A 21244-nucleotide genomic window follows, 5' to 3' on the forward strand; every position below is an offset into this window, starting at 1 on the left:
GATTGTACAGCTCCCAGATCTGTACGTGCCGAGTGTAGCTTGCATTTATATTACGTCACGGCGTTTAGTCAATGCGCAGAGAACAGTTAAATCACTCTTGAATGCAGTACCGAACAACCAAGCATGACCTTTGCAAAACAGAGCAGTAATCAGTCCACCGGAATTACTCAAATGTTCACAATGGCACGAAAGCGCGCGCAATAATTGAAATTTCGCTTTCTGACTTTCGGTTGGTGGCTGACACTTTCAGGCTGTCGCAGCGCTCAGCACTGATTTGAAGCTGAACTGAGTCGAGAAGCTTCTACTTTAGGTTCTATAGTTTGTGCTCTTTGTGGCACTCTATAATGTCCCTCGGGTTAAAAAGCTGCACTTTTGTTCTATTAAATATTGTTCCAACGAGTTCAGGGTATAGTTTCACGTCTCCTCCTTTGGCTTATGGGACTAAGTCGACGGCGGCTCGAGACCATCACGCCGATGCACCTCCCCCCCCCCCCCCCCCCCCCCCTCACCATCCATCTGCGGTGAAGACGGAGTGCGAATCCTGCAGGCAATGTAGGAATAAAAGCGACCTGGGACATTGAAAGAAAGAGCCAAGGCTGAGTAGTCAGGTCTTGCTGCAGCCGAGCGCGAATCGCGGCTCGCTCGGCAGTGCTTTCCTATCCACGCTTCGATGGATGCTTTATATTCACAGAGGCTCATAGCTATCACGCTACCGTTGGCTGGATGCCCCGGGGAGAGGTCTTTCCAGCGCGCCTGTTGACCTTGGATTCATTTCCAGCTGGCTCTTACGTGCGCTCTCTATACGATCCTGTTCGCAGCCGCGCTTTATAAGGGCGAACGGAAAGATGCAGATTGGCGATTTGGTTAGCAACAGGCAGAAAAAAGTTATAGCCTATAGTAGAGCCGCCTTTAATTGCTGTTGTTGCCATTTTCGCAGTGTATACAATGCTGCTTGCAAAAAGAAACAGAAAAAGAGAAATTGTATTTCAAATGCATGAGCGGACGCCGTTTCAATGGTACATCTATTTTGTCTCGCTTATATCATATTTGCATTGACGCTGCTTCAAAAGTGCACTTTGCAAAAGTGCAAAAGTTTCACGGCATGAAACTATCCAAATCCCTCTATGTACTCCCTGATGTATCACGCGGAATACAGTTCCCGGTGGACACTCTGCAATCATTCTAAAGCAAACCTCGATCCCATCCCATTCGAATGCCCAGAGGACCAGCCACCTCTGAGCTTTCAAATCTCAAATCAAAGTCAGTGGGCGACTGCATTGCTCAGCCCTAACCCGGAGGTACAACTCCGGGTAGTGGGTTGGGCCATGGAGGTAGCAATGAAGCATGGATTTCAAGCCACCTAGCGCTGTAGAAGGGCCCACAATCTGTATAAACCTTATCCCTAACCACTGCCCTCTTTGTCTTATGACAAATAAAAGTTTGTCCCTCCTTCTCCTTCATGTCACGGAGATATGGGGATGTGTGACGGGTCGGTTAACTTGTTACTGTCATGCTGGAGAGCTAGAAATACAAACGCAATGAATCGAAGCGGGAATTGACCGAACGAGCAGACGAACATTGCGCAGGTGTGCGATACAATTCTATAAGTGATTGACAGGTCTCTAAAACCGTTTTCTTCAGGGCTGTTTTCCCGTTGTTTTATGTCAAATACACGGAGGCAAATGTGCAGTGCTTCTGCTCATGCTGCTCTGCGAGGTACCACCAAGCACACCCATTGCATTAGGGTCGCACGAAAGGCCCATTCTGCCTCCTGCAGCTGACAGAGCGTTGGCAGCATTTCACACGAGCAGCGGCTGATCTCATATTATCCTGGCAACATACATCTGCCCTGACTTCACCTCTGCCAGATAGATATCTTCCATTGAAATGGCTCGGTATGCAAGACTTAATACCTACATTACAGCGCTAAATTTCGGGCCGAATAGAGGTGGTGACTCTCAAGATAGCAACAGTTCGACGCATTCTGACAGGGTTAACTGGAAAATATTGGAGAGCCTTTCTTTGCCCTGCAGAGGGGCGTAGTCAGGCTGATGATGACGATGATGAGACGCATTATAATGTTGGTTCATAATAAACTTTCCTCTTTCTGTCAGCTGAAAAATGCCAACACAGCGCGTGAACGTCGAGAGCGGGCGTCAGTAACCTTGATATGGATACGTATTCTACATTCGGCAGTCGAAACTGCTGCGAGGTGTACCCTGTAGAGTACCAGAGATCTTCACTGGGCTAAAGTGCTTCCCTCGACACTACCTTGCGTGATTGCCATTCAAAGCGTTTTCTGGGGGCATTTAATGCTTTCCAGATTTTACGTACCCGCACTCGGCACAGAAAGGAGTAAACAGGGGACTAAGCTCCCCTCTAAGGCACTCCACTTTATAAAAGGGAGTGCGCTAAAGAACAGCTTACTCCCGTGTTTACTCTCATACAGAGGCATTCGTGTTTAGAGTGCACTGCACGAAGCTATCATGGTAAGCTATGTGGACTTCGTATTCTCATCCTCGAGACTCCATTTTTGTGCCAAAACGTTTACTCTGGCTGACGTTCAAACAGACCAGTAGCTCAAGCTTCACAGACCTTCTGAGTTTCTTGCGGAGCATATATTTAGAGGTAGAGCTGAGAAACTTCCTGGAGAATGTTTTTTTCTCTTTCTCTCTTCTCATTTCGACTCTGTGAAGTAACTCCTATTCCGCTGTGGGGGACGCGCATATATGACCATTTTTTTTAAGCCCGTGATGCGGCAGTACTTAAACGGAAGAAATTCAGAAACGTGGGTGTGTCAGAACCGTGGCATGAGGACACGCGAACTACTGAATTTAGCAAGGACATTGTTCTCCATGGATAATGCAACAGCCCTGAATACATGCAAAAGTGCTCTCTCTCTCTCTTTCGCACACACACACACACACACGCACGCACGCACGCGCACGCACACGCACACACGCACGCACACACACACACACGCACGCACACACACACACGCGCGCGCACACACGCTGTGCGGTGGCAGGTTAAAACTGTTTTTATATTCTTTTTTCTTTCCTATATGCGGTAGAGGGAGAGTGTGCGCGCGCGCGCCAGTGTGAGTGTGTGTGTGTGTGTGTGTGTGTGTGTGTGTGTGTGTGTGTGTGTGTGTGTGTGTGTGTGTGTGTGTGTGTGTGTGTGTGTGTGTGTGTGTGTGTGTGTGTGCGTGTGCGTGCGTGTGTGCGCGTGTGCTTGCGCGCACACTTTCCCTCTACCGCATGCAGGAACTAAACAAGAAAATGAAAACCTAGTTTCAACCCGCCACCGCGCAATCTGCTCACTGTACGAAACGTTCTCCGCGAGCCGCGATATATCTTCGCTAAGGCAACACCAGGAAGCAATGGGGAAAAGCGCAATATCGCTCGCTCGGGCGAAAGAATAACGAGGGGTGCGCGCGACAGGAGGCCGCATTTCGGTTTCACCGCTTTCGTGCCGATAGCAGTCCGGCAGTGGACGGCAGGGAAGGAGATGAAGGAACGAGAAGGAATTTAACAAGGATATGAATAGGAGAAAGAGCGAAATACGACGAAACTTTTTCTCAATCTCGAAGCAGCATTGCAGTGTAATGCGGTCGACACATGTGCAATTGGAAATTATTTGGTATGCGCAGTCTTGTGCCTGAACGTGACAGAGCTGCGCATGTCGAGAACGCGTACAACCAGTGCTTCCATATAGAAGGGGTACTAGCACGGCTCATCTCGACACTCGAACGCATGGCCGCTCTTTGGAAACGGAGGGCCACTACACGGACGCGCAAGAAGATTGACGTCCAGGTCCATCTTCTCCTGCGCCACATTGCCGCGATGAGCAGCTGTGTTGCTCGAAGTGGCCTTCTAAAAAATGCGGCCACGCGAGCGCGTGTTTCCACTAAGAGTAACCTAAGTAACACTAAGAGTAACACTAAGAGTACTTTTGCTCAGGTTCCGGTCACTTGGTTGGGTTTGGTTTTCTTCGTCAGTCGGAAGTTAGCGCCTGTGTTGTGGGTGATTGTTCTCTCCCCTTGTGTCCGTTGTCCTGGTTTTGCGCTACTCTTATGTTATGGATCAATACCAACTTGCCCAAATTTCCACTCTGGAAAAAAGAGTAATCGACCCTGTGCATATACACCGCGCCGGCCGCCGACGATGCAGAGTTGGGAGCCACATCTCCTCGTAGGTGCGGGCTCGTACGAAAGCGTGCCTCAGATTCGTGTCCGGGTGAGAGCTTCCCGTGCGACGGAGGTGGCCGCGTGCCGAGACACCGCCGCGGAATGCGGGTACAGAAACTCCGAGGGGAAAGGGAGGAAAGTTGAGAGAAGGTATAGCAGCGCTCGCCGCTAGGGTTCCATCCTCGTTGGCGGCCGTGTAGAAGCCAGCCAGCCGACTCGGACGTGGCGGTGCGGAACGCTCGGCAAAGAAAAGAAGTATAACGAAAAGGAAACTCGAGAGACAGACACGCAGCCTCCTTCTTCTTGGCTCCTTTCGTCACGACCAGATGGTGGTGCGCGCATACCGGCGGTATTAGGAAAGCCCGCAGCACACGCTCTCTTCTCCTTCTACTCCTACCTTCACTCACTCCCACAGGTTTGACACTGGCGGCACCCGTCCACACATCGTGTGCGGGTACACAGTGTGTACGAGTGCGCACAGCGACAATTACTTCCTTCAATTTTTCCCTCCTTTTCTCAATTTCTGTTCAAGCCTTTAGTTTTCTCTCTTTTCTCTTTATCAGTTACACGCGCTCGAGAATGTTCATTTTTATATATTCCCTACCTCCGCTACGCCTGTTTGGTCAGCAAATAAAACAAACATTTTCCAGGAATTGGTTGGTTGGTTTGGTTTATGGGGTTTAACGTCCCAAAGCGACTAAGGCTATTAGAGACGCCGTAGTGAAGGGCTCCGGAAATTTCGACCACCTGGGGTTCTTTAATGTGCACTGACATCGCACAGTACACGGGTCTCTGGAATTTCTCCTCCAAAGAAATTCAACCGCCGCGGCCGGGATCGAACCCGCGTCTTTCGGGTCAGCAGCCGAGCACCATAACCACTGAGCAGGTATTGCACGGGTGTATATACTATGTGTGCGTGCGGATGCGCGCACACGTTCATGCAATAAACATTTCAAGATTATAGAGGCGCCCTCCGCAGCGTGATCGCGACGTATAGAGAGACAAAAAAAAAAAGAGTAAAGAAGCACGGAAAGAATAAAGGAAAACAATGAGAGAGCAAAGAAAGAGAAGCGTTTCTCCTCCCCCCTTGCCCTCTCCCTCCTCTCCCTGCACGCAATACTGCGCGTTCCTCTCACGTGCCTGCGCGTCGTTTCCTCGGGGGCCGCTTGCGACGTCGGGTCTGCGTGACCAAGACCACCGCCGCAGCCACAAAAGACAGAGGCTCGGGACGGGGGCGAGGAAACCGCGATGATGCTGGCGGGCGACCACCGCCGCGACACTGCACCTCCCCTCTCTCTCTCACCCCTTTTACCCGCCGAAAATAGACGGCTCGCCCCCAACGCGACAAGCGCCGAGAAGCTCGGAAACCGGGCCGCGCCACTCTGTGCGACCGTCGGGGTCGGCTTCTTCTTCGCCCGGTTAGCCCGGTGCAACTTTGTTCACTGTGCAGTGGAATCTTATACGGGCGCGAGAGACGAAGTATGATCATGGAAGACAGTTGGGCTAGTTGGTGTGAATTCGTTAGTGACTGCGACATTGCAACTAGCGTGGAAAGCACAAGGACAGCGACAAAAGGAACCGACGGGACAGCACGCTAGCCGTGCTGTCCCGTCGGTTCCTTTTGTCGCTGTCCTTGTGCTTTCCACGCTAGTTGCAATGTCGCAGTCACTAACGAGGAACGAAGGCCTGATCGTTTATGTCTGGAAGCCGCCGCTTCGCGCCCGTAGCCTGTTCCGCACTGCTGTGAACTATATACGAGACGGAGTGTATAGACCAAATCAGCCGCAAAGCATACCTACATGGACACGCGAACTGTGAAATTACGTATAAACTGTGCGCGCCATAATCGAAACATGCTCGTGGAGATATTTGTAAAAACAATTCAAGGGTCGCTGCTTGGACACACGGATTGGCATTACAGGTCTAAATCGAGCAGCCGCCCGTAGAGTACTAATAGAACAGTGCAGTACAAAATACCACGAGGCCTCAATGTCGCTTGTAGACAGTAAGGAAAGTCCGTATATTGTACAGCCCGTCGGGGTGTCTATAGCGTGTGCAGCCGTACGGTGAGCGGAGACAACCGGGGTCCAGAACCCATGAGTGGCCTGGAGACCCACACACGCAAGGACTACGTAGACCGTCTATGACGTGTTTCTGCACGGCTTTTTCTCTACTGGCTTTTCGCCTCATTCATGCTCCCCCCCCCCCCCCCCCCCCTCCTCCCAAAACGGCGCAGTTCAGCTTTCTACCCATAGTGAAACAGTTACAGTGCCTTCTCATTGTTCAGAACCTCCTCCTCCATAAAATGTATTACAATATTTCTCTCTCCCTTCTCCCCCTTTTCTTCCCTTTCAGGTGCCCATCCATAGTGAGACAGTTATCGCATCCTTCATGCATAGCCTAACCTAACTTAACCTAAACTTAACCCGGACACATGAAAGCAAAGGGAGAGCGTGCGCCTTAGCTGACTACATAGTGGGATGCGGGGCAACTATAACTCGCATTATGGCGTAGCCTGCGGTTTGCAAAAAGTTCAGCGTAGCAGCATGTGGAAGAACTGAAAATTAAGTGAAGCGCCTTGTATCTGCCGCCGGAAGGTTCCCTTCGTCATGTCTGCCCCGTGGTATATCATTTTTTGTACCTGTCTCCCTCTAAATAATGGGAGTGGAATAATGAAAATGTTCGTCCGGTCCTGTTTCCAGGGCTGCAAAGTACACGGTACTTTCTGATTCCGAAATATTGTCGCTAGGTGCGCAAGTTCATTACGTCCACTCGGACCACCATCTGGCACCATCTTCTGTAGCGTCCCTTTCGCGTGCGCTGAGGCCAGCAGCATGCAATGAATTCCCCGGAACCACGACCTAGCGACGCCCCGCTGCGGTCGCATGTTATTGCAACTGCGCGAGCTATTACCCGCGGACCAGCCACTCCCAACTGCAGCACAACAAACAACTAGCGACTGTATACCGAGACGAGTATATATGGGGTGCTCCTACAGGGAGGACGAAGGCGGTATAGATTATGACCGGAAGTAAACGACCCCCTCGTGGGCGCAGTATAGAGGTGGGACTATGCCACAACACATCAGCCCGCCCACTCGAGACCATCCTCAGACGACTCGGAGCCGCAGGGCGTGGAACGCCCTGCGCTTACTAATTGCCTGCCGCACCGAAGGACAACATTCGGCAGGCAAGGTTATGACGGTTGCGGGCTTACAGAAGCCACGCGTATAGCGCGAACAGAGGTGTTAGCAAGAGCCGGGCTCATCAACACACATGCCATGAAAAAAGAAGCGAAACAAAAAAAAAAAAAGGAAAGGAGAGTAGAGGCGTCTGGAGGTACAGGATACTCCACACGAAGAGGGAACACCTGATTAGAGCTGAGATTAGATGAGATGTTTTTCTCCCTCTAATAGACTTCCAACCAACGCGTCAGTGAGTTATAAGAATTGGTTTGCAGTTACACTGGCCTTAAAATTATATATATATAATTTATACATACGCAGTGATATGCGCTATGGCAGGAGTGGGAAAAACAAAAAGCAAAATACCAAAGGTAACAAAATACAACAAAATGTACAAAGTGAGCACAATAAAGTTCAAAACACACAAAAAGTAACAAACAAGAAAGGAACTGTTAATGGCACGGTAGGAATATTCAGGTATTATGTGTCTTCGATGGCAGTTATAAAACTTTGAACTGGAGATGAACGAATGGATCCAGGTAGAGAATTCCAGGCTTCTATTGAACGGGAAAAAAACTGAATTTGAACAAATTAGTACGTGCAAAATACGGTATCAAATTTAGCTCGTGATGACTTCTTGTAGATGATAATGGTGCAAAGTTAATGTAGTGGTTAACTGAGAGCCTTACCGAGGAATTGACGATACAATGTAAGAATTTTAGTGATTCAGTGTGGCGACGGGCGGAGAGCGTGGTTAAATTCAATGAGAGAAGTGTAGAAGAGGGTGAGAAATCGCGATCATAACGATGACATATAAAACGCACAGCTTTTTTCTGGACTGCTTCTAACATGTTAATTTCAAACTGCTTGTACGGGTTCCACACTACAGCTGCGTAATCAAGAACAGGGCGGATTAAAGTTTTATACAGCAGTAACTTTGTCTTTTGGTGAATTTGGTAACGTGCGTCGTAGGTAACCTAGTTTTTTTAGTGCTTTATTACATACGTAATCAATGTGATTAGACCATGACATGTTATGCGTGAATATGATACCAAGATATTTATATTGAGAAACCCTGAGAAACGGTACTGTATGTCTAAACGAAGCTTACATTTTACGTCACAGACGGTACACTCATTCAAGGTTCAATACGATCACTTTTAGAAAGATAATCTTCCTATATGACTATTTATATAACTAAATATATAATTTAAGGCGTCGCAGATTGCAAGAAAGCACCATTAATCAGTTTGCAGCAGCGAGTCAAGACGACTCGCAAGATGTTCCCACAGAAATACATTTGATTGCTTTCGAAGCACCAACGTGCAGCAGCAAGAGCGGCATACTCTTACGCCAGCACCGTTGTAGCGCCTACAAATTACAAAAGACACTCCTTACAACCGCCTATTAACAGCGGCATGGCGAAGAAGACGCGCGTCCTTGCCGAGCGCGGTGTTGGGAACGGACGAAGGTGTATTCGATTCAGTGGGCGCCGCTGCGGTAAGCGGCTAGTGTGCACGGTCACGGACAAGCAGGATCGGCTTCCGTCCTTGAGCTGCCCCGTAGACTGTGTGTGTGCCGCTCGTGTTAATTGCTTCTTGTTGCGAAGACTGCATCGTTGTATCAAGACCTCGCTGGTCGACAACAGCATGAAGAACGCCGATGGGAGGAGTGGACTGTGTACGGCCGACAGCATGTTACCGTTGGCAGAGTCTGGAGCTTTAGAGTGTGACTACTCGTCCTTGAATTCTGCGGCCCCTTAAAGGACAGAGGAGGGGGAGCTGTGAAATAACATTTCACACTGCTGCCACGTCAGCGGCGACGCAGTGGCAGTATTTGAATGTTACTGCACAGCTTCAGTTCTTCGCTATGTGTGTGATCATTAAACTCATCATGTTTATGGCTGACATGAATGACCATGCCAAACTAGCCGGTGTCCTCAGAACCGGATGCTCCCTTCTAGGTTTTTTTTTTCGTGATGTGAGCAACACGCTCACGTAGTGCGCGCCTCCCTTTATATTATGACGAATTGCGTGCCCTCGCAATGACTTTCATGGAAATCAAATGTTAGCATACACGCAATGCTGTAAAACCACCATATTGACCATGTAAAACCGAGACGAGCTTCGCCCCTGTGTTTAGGCGTTCTCAGACCGTGACTCGAGCGATGATCAAAAAGAGAATAAAAAATTATTTGGTGAACAACACAAACTGCATGTCTGGTCTGTTCTTCCCTCGTCCTTGTGTTGGTGTGCTGTTTCGCCTTAACGTTATTTGGTGACTCGCATAAACGAGGTGGTATCCGTGGAAGAAGGCACACTGTGACTGCGCGTCCAGCTCTCCAAACTTAACAAGTCAAAATTGCTCGCTAAACCTCTCTGGTCAACCAGACCACTGCAGCGTTGGCGTGATCCTAAATTCGCTTTATAGACAAGACAAGAAAAATATAACAAAAGTGGTAGGGTTTTAACGCAGCTAAACTAAGTACACGTGCGAAAGCAGGGGACACTTGACCTCCGTCTTAAGGGCTTTAGTGAGTTAAGTGGTCATTCTACAATTAACATTCATAGATCGCGGCAAGTCCGCGTACAACTACCAGCACAGTGGCGCAGCGGTTAAGCGATGCGCCACTGCACTGACAGGTGGCTGTTCCTGAAACAGCCACCGATAGGGATTGTGAGACCCATATTGCTTTTTCCGAACAAACTCGAGCTACTACTCATTAATTTAACTGCCACCTACCACGGTGGTCAGTTTGCTCAAAACCCAATGGGCAGGTTGTGATGACGCCACAAAGTCGTAAGACAAGACAAGGCAAGATTCTTGCTGATTCTGAACTAGTGCTTTCACAATGAAAAATAGTCACCGTCCTCCACCAAGAAGCAAGGCAGTTAAAAAGCTAGGCTATTTAGCCACGTCGGCGGACTTCCTCGCGTTCCTTGCCTATTCAGAGCTCCATTCTTCGCGTCTATCCACCACCGAGGCAACAGGACGAGGAGTGCATTCGTAAGCGACTTAGAATTGACGTCGACTTCGCGTGCTCATTAGCAAGCTGTAGCTAGCTGGTATCGTTTGTTCTGCTGTGCCCTCCCACGCGCTGTACACTTGCGGCGGCTAGTTTCGGATGGAGCAACTTGTAACAAACGACCGGGCGAGCTGTATACGGTAGACTCCGAACAGCGCTTGGATTGCTGCCAAATAGCCTCCAATCTGTACATGCACACCACGGGTATGCATCTGCACAACCCAACACCAGATTTATAGGGCCTCATTTATTCCACAGAGGGGTATCAGAGCTCCGCTAATGAAGGGCTGGGAATTGAAAGAAAGCACAAGCGCGCAGGCGGGGATAATTCACGCTAACGCGAGCGGCAATTGTTGCACGCCGGCATGTGTACGAGAGAAAGAGTCTCCGTTACAAAACCTCGAGGAAGTCTGGTCACGACTGCAGCTTGCAAGACGAACTGCCGGGCGAACAATGGAGCGAGCGCTTTCTTCGAGGGGAGCAGCAGCTGGCGTGGGCTTATTAAAACAGCTGTTCCCTGACTGCCCTCCCTGCCACAGGAGAAGAGAGAGAGAGTATTTACCATCGAACAAAGCAGGTGTTACTGCGTATCTTGTTTTTAGTCAAGCAAAGCTAACGTGCAAAGCTAAAATTCCGTTCGTGCATATATGAACGAACGGAATTATATATGTGCACTGGCCACTTTGGTTGTATTATACTTTGAGTGCGCCGGTATCCATAGGTAATTTCGCGTGACGGCTTCCCAAAATCTCCCCGCTGCATGCTTGAACGGTACTGCACAGTACCAGTTTTGACTGTTTCACACGGTTCGTGCGGTATCCCTTTTCACACCTTGTGTAGTCTTTTTTCCCATGTGATCGAAATCCTGCAGGCCTCTATAAGTACACCTTATGTAGTGTCTTTTTTCCACATGATCGAAATCCTGCAGAGCTCTATAACCAAGTGCCTTATGTGCAGCAATGTTGACTGATTGATTGAATACGTGAAAATCAATCAATCAATCAATCAATCAATCAATCAATCAATCAATCAATCAATCAATCAATCAATCAATCAATCAATCAATCAATCAATTACGCGTGATCGGCTCGTTGTTAAAAACCTCAAACATTGTTGCCTGGTATATTCAAAACAAAAAATGGATTTTTCGAATGCATACAACAAAGCACAGAAACATCGACTACAAATATGTAGCGCTCTATCTATCTCGTGCGTCAGTCCATAATGTCGTGCCTTCTGAGTGTAAGATACACGTTTATACCTACTGACCTAACCTAAACTTTGCAAAGGTGACCATTATTCTTGTTCCCTAGTTCGCCTCGGACTCTTGCAGGTTCACACCGTCAATATGACGCAGTCGTAACGATAGAAGGAGGAAGAAAGAAAGCAAGTAAACAGAATACGTCGAATTTATAGCGGCTTATACGCTTAATATTACGACAAAAGCGCTCAATCTGCAGGCGCCCACTTTTATGTATCCCAGCCTGCACCAGTCAATTGTTTGTTCTAACGGCGAGACCTGTTTAGCCGCGCTCAACCAATCAGCGACAGCCGCTGGTGAAGGAGTGGTTCGTGAACGAGAGTTGCCGCTCGGGATTAGGCTCCTTAGTTCAACAAGGCGCCGCCATAGTAGCAAGTGCGCTTTCGCAAACACGGCACGTGTCTTGCTTGCCCTAACAGCAGCTTAGCACAGTTTGTGCTCACTCGAACAAACAGACCTCTCTTTGGGTGTATGTGTGTGTGTGCAAGTCGGGATGTGTACAATCCGGCTTAGGCGGCCGCCAAACATTCCTTGCCGCAGTGTTTACCGAGCAGAATCAACAACATTTCGACAGCATCTCTGCTACGGCATATAGGCGTGCGCGCAAGTGAGCAATGTTCGTCTTGCGAAGAATCGTGTCTCCGTGCGTTCCGGACTTATGTGGCACGCTTCGAGCCTTATAATAGAGGATGATCAACGCAGCAATAAGTGATCAGTCTTCAAACAGCGACTGCCCTCGAACCCAACAGAACGAATGAAGGCTTCATGAAACCTAAAGGATACAAGTGTTCTTATTCAGTCAGTGGCGCACTGCTGAATTACAACCATCTAGCTATTTCTTGTATTTAGCGAGGATAACGGTTTGTTTTTTGAACATGAGGAGACAAACGCGTCACTATACACTCTAAACAAGCATACGCCTGATAGGAGTAAAAAAAAAAGAGTAAGCAGTCCTCTAGGACAGCTTAAACCTGTTTACTCATATCTGTCGAGAGTGTAGCGAAGATAACTGAGCAGCAAGTCTCAAAAGTTTTAAGAAGGCTCGATTATCGCGTCGAACACACGAATTTTCTTCTCGTCGTTCCTCTCCCCTCCTTCCTACCCCTCACCCTCCTCCATCTAATGTCACATCCCTCCAATCCGAGGAGTTCAAGAAGAAAGCAGCAAAGAAACTTTCTGCAACCTTACACAAAGCACTTCTTCTCATCATTCAAATTCCTCGCTTCCGCTCGGAGTAGCCGAGGGGCGGAAGCACGCGGGCGTGCCAAACAACGACGCCGATGCCCAATCTCATTTAAAGTATGCAGCGCAGCTGAGGTTACAGATGACGCCAGCTAAGTACCATGAACCGAGTTTCCCAAGCGCTTAGCCCAAGAGACCATAGAGTGACACGTAATCGGTCGGTTTGGGTACAGTAACCAAGCACGATAGCCAATCACGCTAGACCATGTTTCCAACGCGCGCGCAGCTCAGTGGATTTGGCTCCGGATTGGAACCCGCTGGCTCCCTAGCCACCGCAGTACTGCACGGATTTCAATGACACAGGGCACAATCGCCCTCGGGTCGTGCTTTTCTTTCCCTCGCATTGTGTCGCGCGCAAAAGAAACGAAGTTTCGTTGTTGCGCATCCGCGACAAGGATGCGGACGAGTCGCGAAGCAGAGCAATGCTGCTGCGGAGCCCCCTTTTGTGTGTGACGGGGCCAAATTACAGCAGCGGCACTGGTTCCGAACAAGAGCGCATTGTCTTCGAGAGCCGCAGCGCCGATCGTCCCCCGTGGAGAGGCGTTGCTGAGGCAAGGAAGGCCTCGCTTATTCTGCAGCTGAGTGCACGTGCATGTGTGTGTGCACGAAAGTGTGTATGTGATTAGGGGTTTGACACAGATGCGCACTGAGAAAGATAAAGCGACCCCGTCCTGCCTTCGTTACTGGAGGTCGCTGTTTCCACGCACATAGAGAGAGATGCATACGCCAATGAGGGATGTGACAACTTATAGTCCGTGACGAAGTCGAGCGTAGCGACATCGTAACTGCTTGAGTTTCAGGCGAAGTGGAGAGAAAGAACAAAAAGAGCGTCTGCATGCACAGAGACAGGTGTTCTAATTTGCAACAGGTTTATGGTGGTTTAACGTCCCAAAGCGACTCAGGCTATGAGAGACGTCGTAGTGAAGGGCTCCGAAAATTTCGGCCACCTGGGGTTCTTTAACGTGCACTGACATCGCACACTACACGGGCCTCTAGAATTTCTCCTCCATCGAAATTCGACCGCCGCGGCCGAGATAAAATACGTGTCTTTCGGATCAGCTGCCGTGCACCATAGCCACTGAGCCACCGCAGCGGTTAATTGGCAACAGCTACTGACAATGCTGCTGATGATGATAATGGCGACTTGATTATAAAGGCGCACGGACAGCTTAGAGCGAAAGAACACCATGAATAACGTGTTCTGTCGGCATGAGGTTGGGTTACAGACCTATTCTTGCAAGTTTCTGCGACCGCTACTCATGAATGACGGTCTTGTAAAAAAAAAAAAAGACGCCACTCGAGATGCCAGACAGAAGGATTAATGCATTCCGATTCCATGTAAGCAATTAATCTCTTCAGATTTCTGCACTGAAAAAGAAAAAAAAAAGGACATTGATGAGGCTCTCTCGTCAAAATTTCCCTCTCCGCTCCCCATGTCTCCCCTTCCTAAGCCCGTCCACGGACTTATCCGTCCCAAATTAATGTTGCCGTCGCAACGCACTAATATCCACGCCGTCGTTCCATAACAACAGCAACCACCGGCGCAGACACACAGGCTTCGCACGTGTCCGCGAATACACCACGCATCGCCAAACATTCCCACCGCGGTTCCGCTCGACGCAGGGCCGCGCAGCCGTTCTCCATCCCCCATCGCATAATCTGCCGCGGCGCGCGGATTCCAGCGGCCCTCTTATTATTAGGAAATGCCCGAGAGCAACGAGCTAGGGATATTTGCTCTCGCCGCCCCCTTCCGGCGCATTACTCAATATACGCCCATTACATCGCGTGTATATGTGTATGTATGTATGGGTCTGCGCAGGACTAACCGCATCCCCCGTTTTCCCCCTTCGATGCTCGGCTCCCCGTTTTTTTCTTTCCCTTCTCCTGCATATATAGCGCTTGTTTATTCATTCATTTGGCCGATGCAGTGCCAGCCAGCACGCAATGGGAAGCTGGAAGGAAGCGGTGGGAAAGGGAGAAAGTCGGGAGAGGCGCTGTGACTGCGGTCTGCTGATGAGGCGGTGCTTGGGCAAACAGTAACGATTCCACGGGCGGTGTACGAGGTTTGCCGTCGCCGCGGGGCATATAATGCGACGGAAGGGCAAAGGCCGGGACAGGGTACGCACAATGCATCAAAAAGTCATGCCTCATTCGTACACCGCAGGGAATTCGTATAGAGGGCGCGTGAGTATGGGGCAACCAGTGCGACTGCAGGCATACTTGCCCATGTATACATGTATATATCTAGTTGCGTAAGCCCAGTTGCTTGGCAGTGGTTTTGGAGGGGGTTCGTAACGAGCATGCTGGATGGAGTCGAGAAAGGCAGGCTAGAAAGTCGATACGAGGTACGGGGTTGCTTATGTAACGACGTAACTTGCGTGCAGAGTGGTATATACAGTGCTGCATTAGTGGGAACTGTAGAGCCTCTAATTCATAACCACTAAACATTGCCCACAATTTGCAAACATCGGGCTTCTAAGTGATAAAGATTCAGCTATACAATCTAACTGCTCCCGTTGCGACTGAATATACTTGACAGCAGTCGACAGACTCATGCAAGCGCTCCTACAGGTTCATAATAAAGCACCCTAAGATGCGTCTTCAAAAAAAAAAAAATTAACGCCTTTTAATGTACACTCTAAACACGCATACACCTATATGGGAGTAAAAAGGGTGAGGTTGTCCTCTAGCGCATACCCTTTAAAGAGTTTGCGCTAGAAGACAGTTTTACACCTTTTCACTCCCTTCTGTTTGGAGTGTAGCCGCTCGAAGGACCTCGTTGTTCGCATGTCGCCAACATTCCGGCGTTTTTTTTTTGTTTTTTTTTTGCAGTCATGGATCAGTCACGTAATGAAGATTGGCTGTATCTTCGGGTTTCGCGCCCAAAGTTGGGCGAACTTTGACAACTCGCTGCTCTAACTGGCCATTCGTTACACACCGCTGGAGAAACCGCCACAGACATGGAACAAAATGTCTCCTGCGATTTCTTGGAGCAAGGCCGATAAAGAAATCGGGCATTAAATAAATTCTGACATTTACCACCACCAAGAATAAACCGAGGTATCGCATCAGGATCGAGAAATCAGTGACCACTGCGTCGGATATGCAGTTTAAAATAACTGCGAAAAATATGCTGCCGTTTCGAGTTGTATACATGAGTTAAAGGAACAACTATGCATCGTATATAGGACAAGAGAGAGTACATAGTGCCGTTAATGGCCTTCGCAGATTACGCATGCGCTTAGAAGCGCGATCCCGACGTCGCTGCGCTCTTTTTTTTCTTTCTTAGTATGCAAGACTTTGCCTCTTCCCCAGAGTGAACGAATATATTTATTTATTTATTTATTTATTTATTAATTTATTTATTTAATATACCCTTAAAAGCCCTCTAGTCCAGGGTATTACAAAGGGGGAGCATCGGTAACAAGGTAAGCCCAAGAGTTCAATACATGTAGATAATAATATATAATACGAGTAGAAATCACAAAATAACAACCTTATTATACCTAATAAAAAACAAAAAGTGCGTTAGAGAAGTAAGGAAACTGCTGGTACAAACGCGTTTCGATGGAGGTGAAATTCTAGAGGCCCGTGTGCTGTGCGATGTCAGTGCACGTTAAAGAACCCCAGGTGGTCGAAATTTCCGGAGCCCTTCACTACGGCGTCCCTTATAGTCTGAGTCACTTTGGAAGGTTAAACCCGTCATAAACCAAATCAAACCAAAACAACATAACAATACATCTCAATGAAACGCATGTGGGCACACAATAGAGTCAGTGCTCTATAGTAACACGAAGCAGAAACAGCAGCGACCCCACTGGACAGTACACAAGCCAAACCAAGCCAAGCCAAGACTGGATTGTTCTTCGGCCACAGCCGTCCAGCGCCTATGGACAACACACAACCAAATCACAACGGGACCACCGAGAAGTTCTCGTGCTCGCAACTGCGCGTTCTCTCGCCGGTGCCGACGTACGTCACCGCAGGAGCAGCGCTTGCGTAAGGAGTCCGCTGTGCAGTGGCCAGCGAGTGAAGTAGGTCGCAGCTGGTTCTGATGTGCTCGCGGCGTTCGCCGACGTATAGTAATGACGTATACCCAGGGACGCTGCTGTGTGTACATAAGTATTGCGGCGTTTTGTTTACATCAGTCGGCCAGCGCGGCCGCCGCTTTCCGCTCGAGGGAGCACGGAGGGAACTATATACTATCGCGCTGGTCATCCAAGCGCGGGGACTCGCGCATTCAGTGGACGCAGCGGGGACGCCGGCATTTTGCTCGCGTGGCATGTTGTCGTGTATACCCGTCCCGTCCCTCCCCTCAAACCCTTTCCACCCACTCTTTATCGCCCACCTCACGCCTCGGTTATGCGGGGACAACTCGGTTCTGGCGTTGTTCCCATGACAACGTGTTATTCGCTCGAGTGAATCTGGGCTAAGCGGTTTACAATGCGCGAATAATTAAAACTGCTGCCACGAAACAGGAATGTCAAGCTGGGCTCATACTGGGAACCAAGCGGCTCGAGGCAAAGGAACAAAATAGAAAAAAAAAGAAAGGTTATGCATTGCAACGGCTCTTACAGGATCAAGCAAAGATGACTGAGATGTCTGCTTGCAGCGATGTGCTGTTTATAGCGTCCAAGAAGGACAGTGGTAGAGGCGTGTCCGATGCACTCTAAACCCGAATACCCCGAGTATATAAAGTATATGGGGAGTATAAAAAAAGAGTGCGCTAGAGGGCTGCTTACTCCCTGCAAGAATATGTTCAGAGTAAGACTGCAAGATATGTTCAGTGCTGTGATATTTATAAGACATCTTTATTTGAGCCGATGGTTGCCGAATCAGTGTCTACAGTTCCGAGTTCAAGTGCTGCTGTTACGCTAGAGAGTTGTGATGTTTGAGGATTATGCTGGTAAGGGCACATAACTAACGGCGCTTAAAAGTAAAAAAAAATGTACAGAAAACAACATTTTGATAGAACAAGATGGCTTCGATACAAGAAAACATCACTGCGTAAAAACCAGAGTCCCGTGAAAACAGAAGGCAGAGAAAGAGCATCCCTTCTCTGGAGACCGTACACCCTATCCGGTCATCGGGTTAAACGACCAGACGAATGCCGGTTCAACAAGACGCGATCGCCACAACCAGTGAGTCCACTCAGGCGTGTTGTTGCCGGGTGTTCTACAAAGAGCCCGACCAAAATGGAGAAGTATACACTGCAAGGAGCCGCTCAGTCGATGGCGTACTTGTTTGTTCGAGGGCGAAGATAAAGCCGGTCGTTAATCATCCCTCGCGTGCCTCGGAGCAACCTGCTGGATGTTCGATACAGACAAATGACCTTCCTCTACGATTCCACGAGTAAACAAAAATAAGATAGAAGACAGAGGGAAAGACAGTCCAGTCGCCGTTGCTTTCAAAAAAAAAAAAGAAGCTTGATATCGAGACGCTAATTCGCAGCTTAGGCTGTTGCCATTTGACCGTTAAACCCTTACAAAAAAAAGTTTTAGACAGTGTATAGACTTCTGTCTGTAAAGTTTATAGATTGTCTATAGACAAATCCTAGAGAACAGTCTATAGGCAGTACAAATGCCATAGACAGTCTATAGACAATCTATAGATTTGTGGCCATACACTTTTAGTTGACTTTTGTCTATAGACAGTCTATAGACTATGAGTAGACAAAAAGCAGCACCTATAGGAAGTCAATAAGAAGTTTATAGACTGTCTATAGACCATTTTTCTAAGGGAGCCGGAGCAGCTAGCGAGCTCTAAAAACAAAAAGTGCGCACATTCGTATGCAAGAACAGTAAATCATAAAATAGACCTTCAAAGCGAACGACACGGGTCAAGAGTATAGATGAACGCATCCGGATGTGAAGCCAATTACTAACCGTCTAGAGAGAAAGAGAGAGAGAGACTTCAATGAATAAAGGAGACATCTGCCTGGTTATGAGCCCAGCATGCTACTCCAGACTAACCGTCTAGTTCACGAACACTCACAGACGTGATATATGGATGGCACCTCCCTCAGAATGTTAAGACTTTTCTCGCGCTATTGCCTCGTTGTCGAAATGACGTCACGTCGATGTCCCGTGCCCTAGGAAAAGCGAACTCTCCGGTCGTCCGCAAGTCCAGGAGTGTGCACTGGGCAGCTATTAAAGAAAAGACGCAAGGGGGCGAAGTGGGGTTGTGACGATGCCAAGGCAGTAGACGTTTTCACTTTCCGCAAAGGGCCTTTTCACCGGGAACTTCAAGTATTCCGCACACGCACGGGCAGCAGTTTCCATCAGCATCATTTCTACACGTGCCGTCAGCATAAGCAATCGGAACCTCCTTTTACCGTCGGAAAACACCCTGCCCGACTGCCATATTCCTCTCATTATACGGCATCTTGCGGAATGTACCGCGTACTTAAAACGCAACAAGGTACGGAGAGTCTGGCAACATGGTTTGGATCCACTTCGAACCGCGGCGATACACAAAAACACCACACAAATACAAAGGAGGGCTCGCAGGACAAATTCACCTGCCGTGCGCCCTTTGTCTTTCGTGCGCCGCATTTCTCTAGCGTCAATAGGAAGCACGACGCTCAACGGCGCACACGTTGCGTAACAGGCTCCGCGTCAGACGCACAACGGAGCTCCGTCGTGCGCCGCTAAACGATTTCCTGGCGGACCGCGATGCGGGAGGCTGCTGAGCTTCAAGTGGCCCGCATGTATTCCGCTCGCGTCCCCCGCTGTCCGTTCCTTTCTTTTCCGAGACGGCCACCGCCGCCTCGCCGCTTTTCTTCCTGCGGTACAACACGCTCGGGCGGGTTGGGCTCCAGCAGCATTCCGAATCCCGAGACTACCGCCGCCCCGGGGCACTGGCGTCCCGACGCCGACGACGCGGGCGTCCTCGTCCGCCAACGTGCGATGCATTTGTCCGTAGTATGGAGGTGAACGGTAGGATGAAAAAGAGTGCTGCGGTAGGAAATCAGTACGGGTTCTTTCTTTCTTTCTTTCTTTCTTTCTTTCTTTCTTTCTTTCTTTCTTTCTTTCTTTCTTTCTTTCTTTCTTTCTTTCTTTCTTTCTTTCTTTCTTTCTTTCCTTCTTTCTTTCTTCCTCTCTTTCTTTCTTCCTTTCTTTCTTTCTTTCTCTCTTTCTTTCTTTCCTTCTTTCTTTCCTTCTTTCTTCCTTTCTTTCTTTCATTCGTTCTTTCTTTCCTTCTTTCTTTATTTCTCTCTTTCTCGCTTCCTTTCTTTCCTTCCTTCTTTCTGTCTTTCTCTCTTTCTTCCCTTCGTTCTTTCTTTCTTTCTTTCTTTCTTTCTTTCTTTCTTTCTTTCTTTCTTTCTTTCATTCTTTCTTTCCTTCCTCCCTTCCTTCCTTCCTTCTCTCTTTCTTCCTTTCTTTCTTTCTTCCTTCCCCCGCCGCGGTGGCTCAGTGGTTACGGTGCTCGGCCGCTGACCCGAAAGACGCGGGTTCGATCCCGGCCTCGGCGGCCGAATTTCGATGGAGGCGAAATTCCATGTGTACTGTGCGATGTCAGTTCACATTAAAGAACCCCAGGTGGTCGAAATTTCCGGAGCCCTCGTGTACTGTGCGATGTCAGTGCACGTTAAAGAACCCCAGGAGGTCGAAATTTCCGGAGCCCTCCACTACGGCGTCTCTCATAGCCTTAGTCGCTTTGGGACGTTAAACCCCAATAAACCTAAACCAATCGTCCTTCCTTTCTTTTCTTTCTTCTTTCCTTCTACCTTTCTTGCTTTCTTCTCTTCCCTTCTTTCTTCGCTTCGTTCTCTATTCCATTATTTTCTCTTTCTACCTTTCCTTCTTCATTTCTTTTTTTCTTCTTTCATTCCTACTTTGGCGCCTCGAGCCATCGCTGTGTGCGCGTTCTCTTCTTCCCGCTTCAGCGCGCGACCGGCCGAATGGAGCAAGGAAGCCCTCTATCTCTGTCCTCGCATAGCTCGCGCGGAGCTTCTGCCGCGACGTGTCCACTCTACGGGCGCTTGCCGGACCGGCAGCCCCTGCCAACACGCGGCCGGCCGGCCGGCCGCGCCGCCTCTACCAAAACAGGTTCTGCTCGATTGCGCAACAGCGACGGCTGCGGAATCCAGGAACCAGGTGCGAAGGCAAAAGAAAGAACGAAGCCCTAGAAAGAAGAAAACAAAAGGCGTGAAGAAGAGTTGGCGCGCTGCTGGCTTCTGCTGCTGCCGCTGAAGCTCGCCTCACTCGCCCCAGGGAGGGATGCGCTGGTCTTTCTGCCGTGTGTGTGCCTTCGCGTAGGTGTGTGCGCCACTGCACGCAACAAAACATAAGGAAAGAAAGTGAAGCTGGGTTGGGACCGAGCAGCGTAAACACGATGAGT

The 21244-nt window shown here is 49.0% G+C and overlaps 1 protein-coding gene across 4 annotated transcripts in view; it reads right to left on the reverse strand.

The window, feature by feature from the left end:
- Liprin-gamma (liprin protein kazrin) overlaps positions 1–21244 on the reverse strand; it is a 148607-nt gene that overhangs the window by 61907 nt on the left and 65456 nt on the right. The window lies entirely within an intron of this gene.

This window comes from Amblyomma mixtum, chromosome 2, assembly GCF_055824585.1.
Source record: "Amblyomma mixtum isolate Tamu chromosome 2, ASM5582458v1, whole genome shotgun sequence".
Classification (NCBI taxonomy): Eukaryota; Metazoa; Arthropoda; class Arachnida; order Ixodida; family Ixodidae; genus Amblyomma; species Amblyomma mixtum.